At 44.8% G+C, this 13,362-nt stretch overlaps 1 long non-coding RNA gene across 1 annotated transcript; it reads left to right on the top strand.

Moving 5' to 3' along the window:
• The first annotated feature begins 6,218 nt into the window (after nucleotides 1–6,218).
• Nucleotides 6,219–11,413, top strand: LOC142786833 (uncharacterized). The gene is made up of 2 exons (XR_012889174.1): nucleotides 6,219–6,361; nucleotides 11,309–11,413. It is a non-coding gene; the product is annotated as an uncharacterized LOC142786833 (long non-coding RNA).
• Nucleotides 11,414–13,362: the final 1,949 nt, after the last annotated feature.

The following is a 13,362-nucleotide window of genomic DNA, read 5'->3' on the forward strand; positions in this document are numbered from 1 at the left end:
TCGCACCAAGACCAACATACTCAGCTAGCGTGAAGAGTATATTGTGTGGAACCATGTCGAAAGCCTTGGCTAGATCAATTTGTAACATGGCTACTTTCATACGTGCAGCGCCACAATACACCAAAATGTTCCTGGCGACATGAATATTCGTGAATATGCTCCTACGCTTGATGCCGCAAGTCTGATGCGGCCCGACAACTTGTATATAACTCCTTGCAACCTCCTAGCCAGAACTTTTATAAACACCTTATAATCTACGTTTGCGTGATTGGCATGTATCCTCTCACTTTGCGTAAAACATATTGCCCTTTTTTATTAGGAATCAGCACAGTGTGCGCACGATTAAATGATGGAGGCAGAGTTCTTCGATCTGAGACCCTGAAAAAACCTTATGTAATGCTGCGGCCATATCCTCCTTGAACGCCTTGTAAAAGGCCGCGTTATTGCCATGTGGACCGGGTGATTTGTCCGTGCCAAGATCATCGATAGCCTTCTCAATTTACCCTATACTAATAGACATTTTCAATAAATTTGTATACTCAGCATTAAGTGCCGGCATTTTCATCAAAAACTCATCTACGAAACCCGGCTCCTTTGGCTCACAATAAGCAAACGTTTCTTCGTAGTAGCTTTCAAAACTTTTCATGATATCTTTATGTTCTCTCAATATTTTACCATTCAATTCTATCTCTAGTAGGTCGTGAGCTCGAGCGTATGCCTTATCATCTGACAAGGCTCGATTTGTCGGGGCTTCGCCCACGAGGATCTCTCAGCTCTTGCACGTATAATTGCGCCTTTACATTGTTACCACATATGTAATTTAGGTATGTGCACCAGTGTAGCGGGGAACAGGCTAGTGGCGGAAGAAGAGGACGTTCGGTGGGTGGCAAGAGCTCGCTAGTGCGCGTTCACTGCTATATACCGTCCAGTCGACAGTTACGTCGGCTCTGAATAAACCCCTCTCGTTGACGTAACAATATATATCCTCTTCAAAACATTCAGTTTTGTTTTTGACAACCTGCAGTTGATGTGTAAATAAGCCCAGGTTTCCTGCTTCAATTTTCACCAAATCATCTAGCTCCACCCGGAGCTCGCGCTCCTGTTTTCGAGCTTGATACTGCATGTGGCAATTACACCCTATTGCCATCATTTTGATCTTTTGCTTAAATAATTACCATCTTTTCATCGCACTTCTTTCTGTGTTTTTGAAAAAAAATCGCGATTTACTTCTTTGTATTATGAACAAACCATTCATGCGTAATCATCTTAGTATTCAGTTTACATGTTTCCCATACAACCTGAGCTACACCGGTGCTTGTGACTTGCTGTCAAACTTGCCTTACATAAACTTGATTTCGGGAAAGCAATCGCGTTATTACAATTTATAAAGCATTTTACCACAGCGAAAGAACAACCAGTCGTCGCACAATGCGAATAGCGAAACGAGTAGGCCGTCTAGTGCTCCAAACCATCACAGAAGTTCGTGCTTGTTCCCCTATTAACGGGGGGGCGTACCCACTTCAGCCATAATTCCTCATCGTCGTTAGCCACTGCATTGACAATTTCACAAAATTCCTAGCAAGTGTTTAGCGGATACCACGCTTCTCAGAAGAATGACGAAAAATAGCATAGCGAATGCCGGCCTACTACCCAAAAGTTTATAATTAATGCTCTAGTGGGTACCAAGCAAGTGTGCTTGCAGTAGTTACCTAATGAGTGTTTTGAAAAGGCTCTGAAAGGCGGCTCTTCTAGCTTTCGCTGTAGCAGAGCTGCTTCAACCGCGCAGGCATGGCGTTTTTTTATTTTAGTCTGGTCCAAGCGAGTTGAATACTATTAACCTAAAGTATGAACTGTTTTTAGTCTTTATCCACGGTAGGGTGTGAGCTTGAGAACGCCGTGGACTGTTAGGTGGTGGGTTTCCTGGACGTTGCTTATCGTGGCTCTCAAGGCATGCCTAACGTTATCTCAGTTATATTGGTAGCATTTTCTTCAATATAGCATTAGGCATCACTTGTCGTAACTGAACGCTCGTACATACATAGCATTTTTTGATTGACGGCCAGGCTCGGAAGCCTTGCTTGTCATAATGCCACTGAGAGCATAAATAAATAAGCAAATAAATAAATAAATAAATAAATAAACAACTTTTTAACTATACGCAATATTTTGCTTTTCGTAGTAGTGGAACCCTGTTTGTTCTGTCCACACGTCAATGCACATAAGTTTATGAGACGGTTTAAGGGCTCACACACTCATGAGTATGGTCTCTTACATGCGTGAAAACATACAGATTTTACATGTGATCCCCGCAGATTGATACGGGATTATTGGCTCACTAACGTTACTGTTTGGGTATGTTGGTAACACATCATAGAAATTAAGAGCGTGCAAGACGAGCACAGAGAAGAGGTTGCGACACAAGAGCGCTGATTGTTTCAAGTCAGCGCTGTTATGCCTGCAAGTCCACAGCGAACGTCCATGCCTCTGAAAAAGGCAATCTGTGTCAAGGCCAGCCCGCGAGCCGCCTGACGCGATCAACAACTCAACGGCGTCATCACGCCACGGCGCCTTTCTGGCGCGCACGTGCAGTGAGTCATCTCAGCCGCGAGCCCGTCGAGTAAACAACCGGCGTCTTCCTGTCTGGCGGCTGAGGCAATGCGCGCCGACGTCACTCGTCCTTGGGTGCAGCCACCTGCAGCGCAGCCTCTCCAGATTCGATGAGAAAGAAGGATGCGGCCAGGCGGCGACCTCATTGGAGGATTCTGACCTCGCGACCAGCGGCGCTTCTGGTTGGACATTTGGGTTGAACCCGGGGCATATAAAAGAAGCCCTGCGGCGCGTCGAGAGCAGGCGCCTTTGACAGGAGACCCATTTGAGAGCAGACCTATGTGTTAGAGAGGAGAGCTCGGCTCTTCGAGTCTCTGTCAGCCCCAGTGCCGAATTTGTAACGCCCCTGTATATATGCTGTACATAAACCTTGTTTAACTCACCGTCGTCTAGTCCGCTCGTCTACCAGCTCTGCGTAGAAGCAGTCGCGAGCTGAGAAACCTACGCTACCAAACGGCTGGTGACCCTCCCGGCGGAGTTCGAAGCAGTGGCGCCTTCGGGACCGTGTTGGCGTCGCCGTCTTTCGAAACAGTGGTTGCAGCGGTGAGATTTCGAGGCGCCCTTCGTAACGTCGTCGGAGGCGCGCGTCGCAACAGCGCCTGTGTGTCGCAGCTCCTTGTCTTTTAGATGCGGAGCATCTTATACTCGCGACTTGTAGTGCGCCGTCCGCGTCGTCCGCGCCGTCCACACCGCTTCTCGAACATTCGACAGCTGACGCGCGCGCATGCGCCGTCGCGCCGTCGCCCACTCTTCCACCATCTGTGCATCTCTTCCTCCTCTACACACCGCGCGCGCTTCACTCCTCCACCATCTGTGCACCCTTCCTCCTCTACACACCGCGTTCGACATCTACAATTCTCCTGATTCTCCAGTGGACGCGCATGTGGCGTCGCGCTTCGAGAACATTCAACAGCTGACAGTGCATGCGCCGTCGTGCTGTATATATACTCAAGGTCGGCGCTCGCTCGCTCAGTTGCCGCTCGTCGGTTGGTTTGTACGGCGCGTCGACGTCCAAGGTCGCGGTGAAATGAATTCAAACGAATCCACAAACACAATGATCGACGTCCCTTCGACCAGCGCCGCCCTTTCGCATACGTGTGTACGTGTTCACTCATTTAACACCCCCTCCTACAACCACGTTAACCAATTTAGCCACCGACCCAAGTAAGTCGCAATTTAACACCCCATTTCACAAGCACGTTAACCAATTTAGCCATCGACCCAAGTAAGTCGCACTTTAACACCCCGTTAACCAATTATATGGTCCGCATCCTCCTCAGTGTTCCCCCGAGGGAAGCTGCGGGCAATTTTTTTATCATTTTGCACGCTTTTCGGTTCTATCATAAGACATGTAGAGACATGACGGCTAAGAAAGTGTTAGCCGTAATAAATTGCAACGTTACCTTCCCGGCAATTGTGTAATATTCGAACTTTACAGAATATTTGTTCACTTCTTGCCCATTTATATATATGTTATTCGCATGATCTGTGTCATAACGAAATGCGCCTCGGTTGATCAGTAGCTAGAGTGCTCAGCTGCTGACCACATCGTTGTCTTGGGACGTAAAACATCAGATAGTATTATTGAGTCACAACAACGTATACTCCGCACGCTTTAGGCGACATACGTATCTTTTCCTTACCTTGTTATAATAATAATATCTAGGGTTTTACGTCACAATACAACGATATGATTATGAGCGACGCTGTAGTAGAGTGCTCCAGAAATTTCGATCATGTGGTGTTCTTTAGCGTGCACTAACATAGCACAGTGCATGGGCCTCTGCACTTCGCCTCCATTGAAATGTGACTGCCACAACCGGGATGGAACCCACGATCTCCAGGTCAGCGGCCGGGTACCATAACCACTGCTCCACCGAGGCGGACTTCTGTGGTATTAAATCTTCGTACTGTCTTTCACACGATACGAAAACAACTAGTGCGCTCATGTCTTGTTGCAACTGGTCGCACAGGCTGTATCGGAGACGCCTGGACTCGCGATACGGCAACTGTTACTGCCTCAACTGTCATGGGCAGGAGCAACACAACGCCTCCATCTTCAACTACCACACCGTTTCGGCACCGAACGCCGGTGAGAGAAACGGCTATGTGCGATTTTTCACAGCGAATTGTGTGCCATCAACACTGTGATATTGCACGAGGCTGCTCAAAATATGTATCGATTTGTCGAAGGCCTTCGCTCACTTCCAAGATGCCAAAAGACGTTATGGAGGCTAGTTTAGAATTGTCATGGTAGTTGATGTTTGTTAGAATTGTCATGGTAGCTCGATAAGTTTGACGTTATCCGTCAGTCAGTTGGTTGGTCAATAAAACATTAATTTTATGAACGAAAACACGCGTCTACTAGAATTATTCACATCGATAGCCTAAAGTGGCTAGTGGCGGGTTCAGTACTATGTGCAATGATGAGTCAACAGGTTAGCTAACACTAAAGGAGAAAAAGACCGTATGCGCATTCGTCCAAGTTTAGCTTGGACACTGTTACTTTTACGCTGCGTAAATGTGGCGGCATTTAACATGTGAGGACGTCGAATAGCATTGTATTCCTTAAAAGATCAAGTTCTCTTCACTTCCTAGAGTACGTTGAAACACACGCGCACATGCATGCATATCCCGCCAACTAGTGAACAACGAAAGTACGTTTACAGCTTCAAGAACATGCAATGAAGTCAATGTTTCACAGTAGAATATCTGGGTGATCGGCGAGTGAGTGGTGTGGCTCAAATTCGAAGGCTGGGCCCGGGATGAGAATATACGCTTCGATGCGTATATCTAACGAGGGTGATTGATGAACCTAACAAAGAAAAGGCGAAAAACTGCTGCAGTATCAACGCAGGCTACCCACACACCCCAGAATAAAGAAAGCATGCCTGTTGCGTTTCATAATGGAGGCTTGACGATCGCCACGTAGGTGAAGTCATACAATGAAGCACTCACGAGGACATAAGTAATCCTTAAATCACCCATAAGTCGAAATTTAGTTGTTGTTGTTGTCGTGCACGAGTCTACAGTGAACGCGTCGACCTATGGTTCTCGCAGAATTGATGCTTTCATTCAGATAGTATGCGAAGGCTTATCGGTCAAATGTCCACAAGTTAAACGTTTGTGACGCCAGCTGGCAAAAAAAAAAAGTGCTCCACACTCGCTGTCAGGGCAGCATGCGTCGCTGACCTACATTTACAAATACCCTACAAAGTGGACGAGGGGACGGCTGCCACCGTAGCTCATCATGGAAGATCATCGGATTTGTAATCGGACGGTTGCAGGTTCGGTTCCGGCCAACGCCAAGTTCTATTTTCATCCATCTAAATTACTTCGATTTTACATCACAATGTCCACAATACACTTAAAACAGCGTAATTAACGTATCTGATACTTTCCTTGGCTTCATTAGCTGCGAGTTTTTATTTGAAACTGGACATTGAGACGCACTTTACTCAACTTACGTCTTTCCTTGCAGCTCATTAGCTGCCCCACCTCCAGCCCATCGTATTGCACGCTAACTGTTACTAAGTTTTCATTTTTGCGCCACAGTATGACCTTAACAAGGAGAAGCAAACACGATGACGCAGGCCTGACACTTACACTGGACGTGCAACCGCAAGAGTACCTGCCGACCAGCACTGCCTAGGGTTTTTTGGTTATGGTGCATGGACGTGGCTTCAGGGCTGATGCGTGCGCCGACTCCGTCTTCGCACAGCCTGGTTACATCACATACATCGGCCTGATACAGGTGTGTACTGGCGTATGCTGAACCTGATAGCATTTCTTATTGAATCGCTTGTTAGTTATTGCTTCATTAATAATTATTGAATTATTATTATGGTGTGAAGCCTTTTGTAGATACGTGGGCCTAGTTTTCCTTTACAAGGAACCCGAATAAAGCGAAAGAAAAACTTACCATGATTCACGTCGTTGATAAAGCACCGTCTACACACGAGCCAACTCGTAATAAAGATAATAATGGAGAGAAGGCAATGGCTGACTATTTCTTTACTTGTTTCCTAAAAATATACTGTGAGATTTAGTTCGTAAAGGCACATTGGTTATCGCGTCAAAAAAACAACTGCAATTGATTAATTGATATGTCGGATTTAACGTCCCAAAACCACAATATGATTATGAGAGACGCCGTAGTGGAGGGCTCCGGAAATTTCGACCACCTGGGGTTCTTTAACGTGCACCCAAATCTGAGCGCACGGGCTTACAACGATTTCGACTCCATCGGAAATGCAGCCGCCACAGCCGGGATTCGATCCCGCGACCTGCGGGTCAGCAGCCGAGTACCTTAGCCACTAGACCACTGCGGCGGGGCCAGAACGGCTGCAATGGCTTTAGTAAAGCAAGAACATTCAGAACATTATCCTCGTTGCAAAAAAAGTAAGAAAACAAACGATTGTGAGAAAAACCTCCCCTAACGCACGCCATCGGTCATTGCCTCCTTGCTTCAGTGCCCGCGTATACACGTTCTCTGCTTACCGATCAAGGTGCAGTGACTCCGCTTTACCCAATAAAAAGACAAACTAAGGGATTCCATCATTCCTCTCATGGTCAGATTCACACTAACATTTTCAAGAAACCACGCTTAGTTTAGTACAGATGGGGCGGCTTGCTACATTCTTATTATTTAATTCTGTCATTTACTGAATGCCGGTCGTCAGAGAGGGTTGAAGTCCTGACGTCGTGCGTCCGCAAGTGAATGACATCATCTCTGAGTCACCATAGCTGCGTGAAGTGCTACCTCAGGGGAGCTATATGGTCTGCTGACTTGTTTTACGCCTCATGATGGATGTGCCTTTTGTAGTAAGTGGCCCAACACACGTTTTCTAGTCTCTTATTATTATTATGGCGGAACGGTGGCAGGAAGAACGATACGACGGAAGTATTCAGATGTCCAACAACAAACCAGCCGTGTGAAATGTCGAAATTTGGCCGTTGTGTGTCAAACCAAGCTCACAATTCTTTATCACCAAAGTATTGACTTTGAAATTTAACTAAGTTAGATTATCTACCAGCATCACCGAGGCAGTGTTATTGCACATATGGAATAGCAAGTTCTCACGCAATCATGTTTTGAACGAAAATAACTTGATTACACTACTCCCTCACGCAGCTGTTCTCGACACTATGTGCGTAGCGCGGTTTTAAGTGTACTGCGCTATGAATGTATTGCAGCTATAAGTGTACTGCGCTTTGCGTTCCGCAGAACGAGGAACGTAAAGTAGGGAACGGAATTCAGGAATCACGCGTTCATTCTAATTCATTCACACTTGTGTTAATAAATGACTCGGTCATGCAGCAGAACGACGCGAAACGGATGACTAAACTGGAGCATATTAATGGCGCTCTGCATATTACATAGCTGAGTTGATTCCGCAGACGAGAAATTTGCAGATAAGAATGCATAATGATCCGTGCAACGACCTACGCGCACAAAATTAAATCATCGTCAATCATCATCATCATGATAACCTATAAAATCTCGACTAATGCCTCTTTTTTCTTTTTTATTTGTTGAATCATACAATACAAAAGATCATCAGACTGCTTGGACCCGTAGGCAATGGCTAGTTATGGGTTCAAAAAGAAAATGTATACAGTAATGCAGGCTTACTGTAACAAAAAAAAAGAAACTAACACTCAGAAACACAGGTTGTTCTGCAGTACAACTACAAGCGTTTTTTAGCATGCGATCTTCGTGCCGAACGACAATGAAATCTATAATTGCAATAGTGTCCAAAAGTGCACCAACACAAGCTAATCACTAAAGTATACATAATAACATAAACAAGACAACACAGAGACATATTAAGTAATCAACAATACCAGTATCCGCATTCCCAAATGCAATACAAATACAACATTCGTTGCTAGGCCACAACAAGATTCACAATCCAGAACAGCGGCACGCATTTTAAAAATTGCACCCACCAAATAACCATCCAGCTCGTATGATGTTTCTGTGACTGCAACACGACAAGCCAGGAAACAAAAAATCGCAAAGTTAGCTCACATCATTCAAGCTTAGACAAAGATTTTTTATAGAAGTGTTAAAATTTTGGGATTTCTTTACTTCAGGTGGCAAGCAGTTCCATATTCATGCGAGAGGCCCAATATTCATGTCTTAAACATGAATATTGGGCCTCTCGCTGTGCTCATCGAAACAGTGGAAAGCATGGAACTGCTCACACTTATAAATCGAATCTATTGGTCTTGACAGCAGAATGATCTTTTACTCGACAAAGTGTGTGTTGTGCCGATAAATATTGATTCCTTCTTTTTTTATGTCTAAGATTAGCTGCATATACTGTCCATTCATCGCGTGGGGCAGCTGTTAGAAGGCCTGCATCTTATTAATTTTTTTTAAATATATATCTACTCAAACTCTTCTAAGGCCTTTCTTTTCCCTCCTCCCCCCACCATGCATAATAACAACTGGCGAATATACGTTGCCTGAACAATCTCCATACAACCAAGACGTTTCCCTCTCTCTCACCAGTGTACAACACTGGTGGAGAATATTCAAAAAGCTTATTATTACGGGCCTAGTAGCCAGCAGTGCTAGTGGTGTGAATTACACTAGAGAAGTGAGTTTGGCTAGCTAGTGCGTACTGAGTACAGGCACAACTAATTAGCGCAAAACTTTATTGCTGCGAGGCTCGAAGGCTATTCATGGCAATTGCATTTTTGACGGTCTTTGAGTGGGCTGAATAATATTGTTGAGGATTGGTTTTTTTTTCACTATGGGGACAATATGGCCAGCAGAGTTTACAGTGATTAAAGCTAATGTATTTATAGCGGAATCGTAAGCAGCCATATACTGGTATCTCACTTGTGAACCTTAGCCTACAAGAACTTGGTTTTAAAGCTTCGAGGACACTATTCACGAGAATATCCTTGATTTCATAAACCAATTGCATTAAAATGAAATAAAAATCATCCAAATATCTAAACAATTTTGCAAGAAATGTTCTGTCAACACACGCGTGTATTGCCAAAGTTGGGAAAAATAAATAAATGACTTAAAAGCGGCGCAAAGTGTGAAACCATACAACAGCCCTTTTAACAGAGCCTGGTATCGCCATTAGAAAAAAAAGTGTAATCGAAAGATAAAATCTAAACATTTCCATGACATTGTCATTAGAGATCCACGAAATGCTCTGAAAGGCAACATGACCAGAATTTTTTACACGTTGCCTTAAACCACTGCGTCTATTCGCTTAAGGCCATATAGCTGGTGCATATCACGTTCGAAAAGATTTCGTGCACCAAGTGTTTGACGTATATGCGCTATGGACAGGACGTCGATATCATGTTGAACTCTCGAAGCTTAAGGATACCCCAATTTCTGACGCTTGAGGATTTGCTCGGCAGGCTACAGTGTCAGCCTTTTTGACACCAGTTCCAATCAAAGCAAGAAATATTCCTTGGGAACTTTGAAGCACCATTTAAGCATATTATGAATGATCGCAGGGCGTTAATGATATTCGTGTGGTGAAGAGGAGACTGTGTGACCACCTGCTTCTTCCAATCAGCACCAGTCTGCGATTCTGCTCGCTCTGACTGCTTATTTGAGCAGTGAAGCTGTTTAAAACTAGACGTGATTGGCAAGCGCATCTTATCAGACAGCTGTAATCATGATAAATTAGTATTTGCCACAAAAATTGGGTAAGTCCCGCTAGTAAACACTGGTCCAGCAAAAATGAAGAAGGCGACTGTTGGAGCGACAAATCACAAACGGGTATATGCCATAGAAATAGGGTAAATACCACAAAGCAGAACTTCCATCTAAAACGAAGAAGGCAGCACTTCACCCAAGAAATGATGGCGGAGCGACGGCGACGAGCTGAAGACCGCGAGTACGTACAACGAGAGTACACTAGGAAGCGGGAAAGGCAACGGCTACTGGTTTGTACGGATAGCTTTTCGTTTGACAACGCTTGCCGCGGCTTTCAAGCTAGTGGACTTGGGACATGCGGTGGAGTTTCCTCCGTAGGCGACGCCGACGAGCTGCATCCGGTGGACTGCATCTTTGCTTGTAGGTGAAGTGAAGAAGTGCAACAGAAGCCAGAAAATCACAAAACCTGAGAGAGTATGAAAGAAATTTTTCTACCATGCAAAAGCTGATTATTCAATAAATAAAACCACCAAAAGATGAAATAGTCAGGGGTAATTTTTAGTTAACCAGAATCGTATACAAATGTTTCATTAGAGGACTAAATGCTGGGGAGCAATCAAACGAGCGTGATTTGCCTCCTTAGCCTTGGCCATCCTAGAATAGAAAGTTGTCGCCCAGTATAAGCGCCCGTAGATGTACGGGAGCACGTTTGGTTTTAGCGCAGGCTTCTGTCTCCAGAGGTCGGAGATCTGTGGTGTCTCTGAGACTATGTGCGGTTTCTTTAACAAGAATTTCTTTTCGTTGAGAATTAACGTAGGGAACAGACTTAACATCACTAATAGCTCAGGCCCAGCAATAACCTAGGGGCAACCTACCAACGATCAGCAGCCCCCAGCTAAGGCTTACCTAGAAGCAACCGGATTAGTCTTCGCAATGGCCCAGTTTTGCAGCTGCAAGCCGCGGCTTAGTTCACGCCTTGTCAATTTCTTTTCTGTCTATTTTTCCATTTTCTCGTATTTTGTGAACATCCCCGCCTTTCTCTTCTCTCCCTTTCTATTTCAGCGAAGGCGCGCAGCTCTTCCAGAGCCATATCAGCCTCCATGCAGAGACAGCTGGCCCAGCAGGCTCAAGTACTATCTGCAAAACACCACGCGCTACACTCGCGAAGTACGCACTGCTTTTTAAATCCCATGTATTTACGCACTGTATCGAAAGTTTTTTTCCAGTCGCAAGTTACTTTCAAGTTATTTGAACGTAAACAAAATTATTACCATTATAGTGGCCATATGGCTCTGCTAATATGCCGTTAACTAAATACTGGGGCAGCACGTTTGACTTATGTCCTGGTCAGGCACCTTGCAAACATGGTGGAAGAGAAAATACCAGAGTCTGACACATTCCCGTCTTTGCCGTGTCGAGCACATCCTGGATAGCCAATTCATTGGAATGGGCACCACTCTCCCTGCCTTCACGTCTCCGCAGGAAGCTCATGATACACGCCAAGGAGCAGATATAAGTAAACCGAGAACATCTATATGAACAGCTTTGCTGACATGAAACGTCAAGCTGTGTTGAAGACCCATGGCTAAGTTTCTATCATTCACAACGAACGGTGCTGTATTGAAGACGACGATGGCTTATGATAAAAGCAACCAGATTAGGTAGACGATCGCAGTGAGTACTCGCTGCGATTGTCAGGCACTTTTGATTAGAGAGAGTGCTTAGTCAATGTCTTTAGCCCTTTTCGGTTAACTGCTCACTAAACTTCCCTTAAAATACATCTATCTTGTTTATGTTTTTAGTGTCTCAACTAATTAGCACAAAGGTGATTATCTAGGGCAAAAAAACAGTGTTCAGGGAGTGACGAGAATTTTAACTGAACGTTCCTGTTGCCTATGCAGGCCCATGCAAGAACCATACGTGAGATGAAAAATTCCTGGAAATGTGCAGCCAACATTTATGCGAGTGGTTCTGTATTCGTAAAATAAGCAAATTAAGAAGAGAAGAACATTTGTAGGGGCGTTGGTTCAAGCGACACACCGTCCTGTTCAAGTATCCATATTCTGCTCAGCTTCTACCATGTTAGGAATGAATGAAGGCAGGGTAAATTTAGGGGCTCATTTTGTTTGATAGACACAATATTGATGAAATACAACTGATAGTAATGCCAAAAGGAGTATATGGGATGTTATTAGAAGTAAATGTAATGTAAATGTGAAGAACGAAAAGTGGACGTAAAGATAACCTGCCCCTGGCAAGATCCGAACCTGCGACCTTTGAATAAGGTGTCCGATGCTCTAGATACTACTGAGCTACGGTATACTATAGTAGATATCTCGAAGCACACATGTATGGCATACGATGGCCTCGAACATTGTGTGCCGGCTCGGAGGCACGGTCATGCACGCTCGAAAGAAACGCTTCAGCTGGTGATGAACATGGGGTAAGCTACCTCAGCGGCAGCAGTTTTCGTTATAAATAACTTTTTTTTTGCGACATACAGTTACCTACATTCGAGATAGTTCATCGCAAGCCTTTCTGCAATATACGAGAGCTTTCTGAAACCTTTGAATGCTCTAAATTGGATTATAGTTAGTCCAGAAAATAGTTATTGCCTACATAGGGGTTACACACTTACGTTGCTTGGCTATGTTCCTTGCCTCTGTTGCTGGTAGCATACTCCTGTCTTGTGTGTTTTCAATTTTTTAAACATAAGACTGTTTGAAGATATGCCACCAAGAAATGATCCGGTCCAGATGCAAGTGCGAGTCCCAGAATTTGCCCTTCTGTTCACGCGAGGACCGTTTGAAGACGCCTGTGTGTGGAGGTTGGTTAGTGTCTGCAGATAATATGTATTAATATATCTGGTGATTTACGTGCCGGAACTACGATGTGATTATGAAGCACGCTGCAGTGAAGGTCCCTGGAAACTTCGAATGTCTGGTGTTCTATAACGTGCACTTACATTGCGCAAAACACAGTCATCTAGCATTTCACTTCCTCCGAAATTCGACCATCGCTGCCGGTGTCGAACCTGCAACCTTCGGATGGGCACCCGAGCTCTGCAACCATTGTACTTCTGCGGCGCACGTAGCATGTGGGGTGGGAACAAGTCG

The sequence above is a fragment of the Rhipicephalus microplus genome, chromosome 2, assembly GCF_043290135.1.
Source record: "Rhipicephalus microplus isolate Deutch F79 chromosome 2, USDA_Rmic, whole genome shotgun sequence".
In the NCBI taxonomy this organism is placed as follows: domain Eukaryota; kingdom Metazoa; phylum Arthropoda; class Arachnida; order Ixodida; family Ixodidae; genus Rhipicephalus; species Rhipicephalus microplus.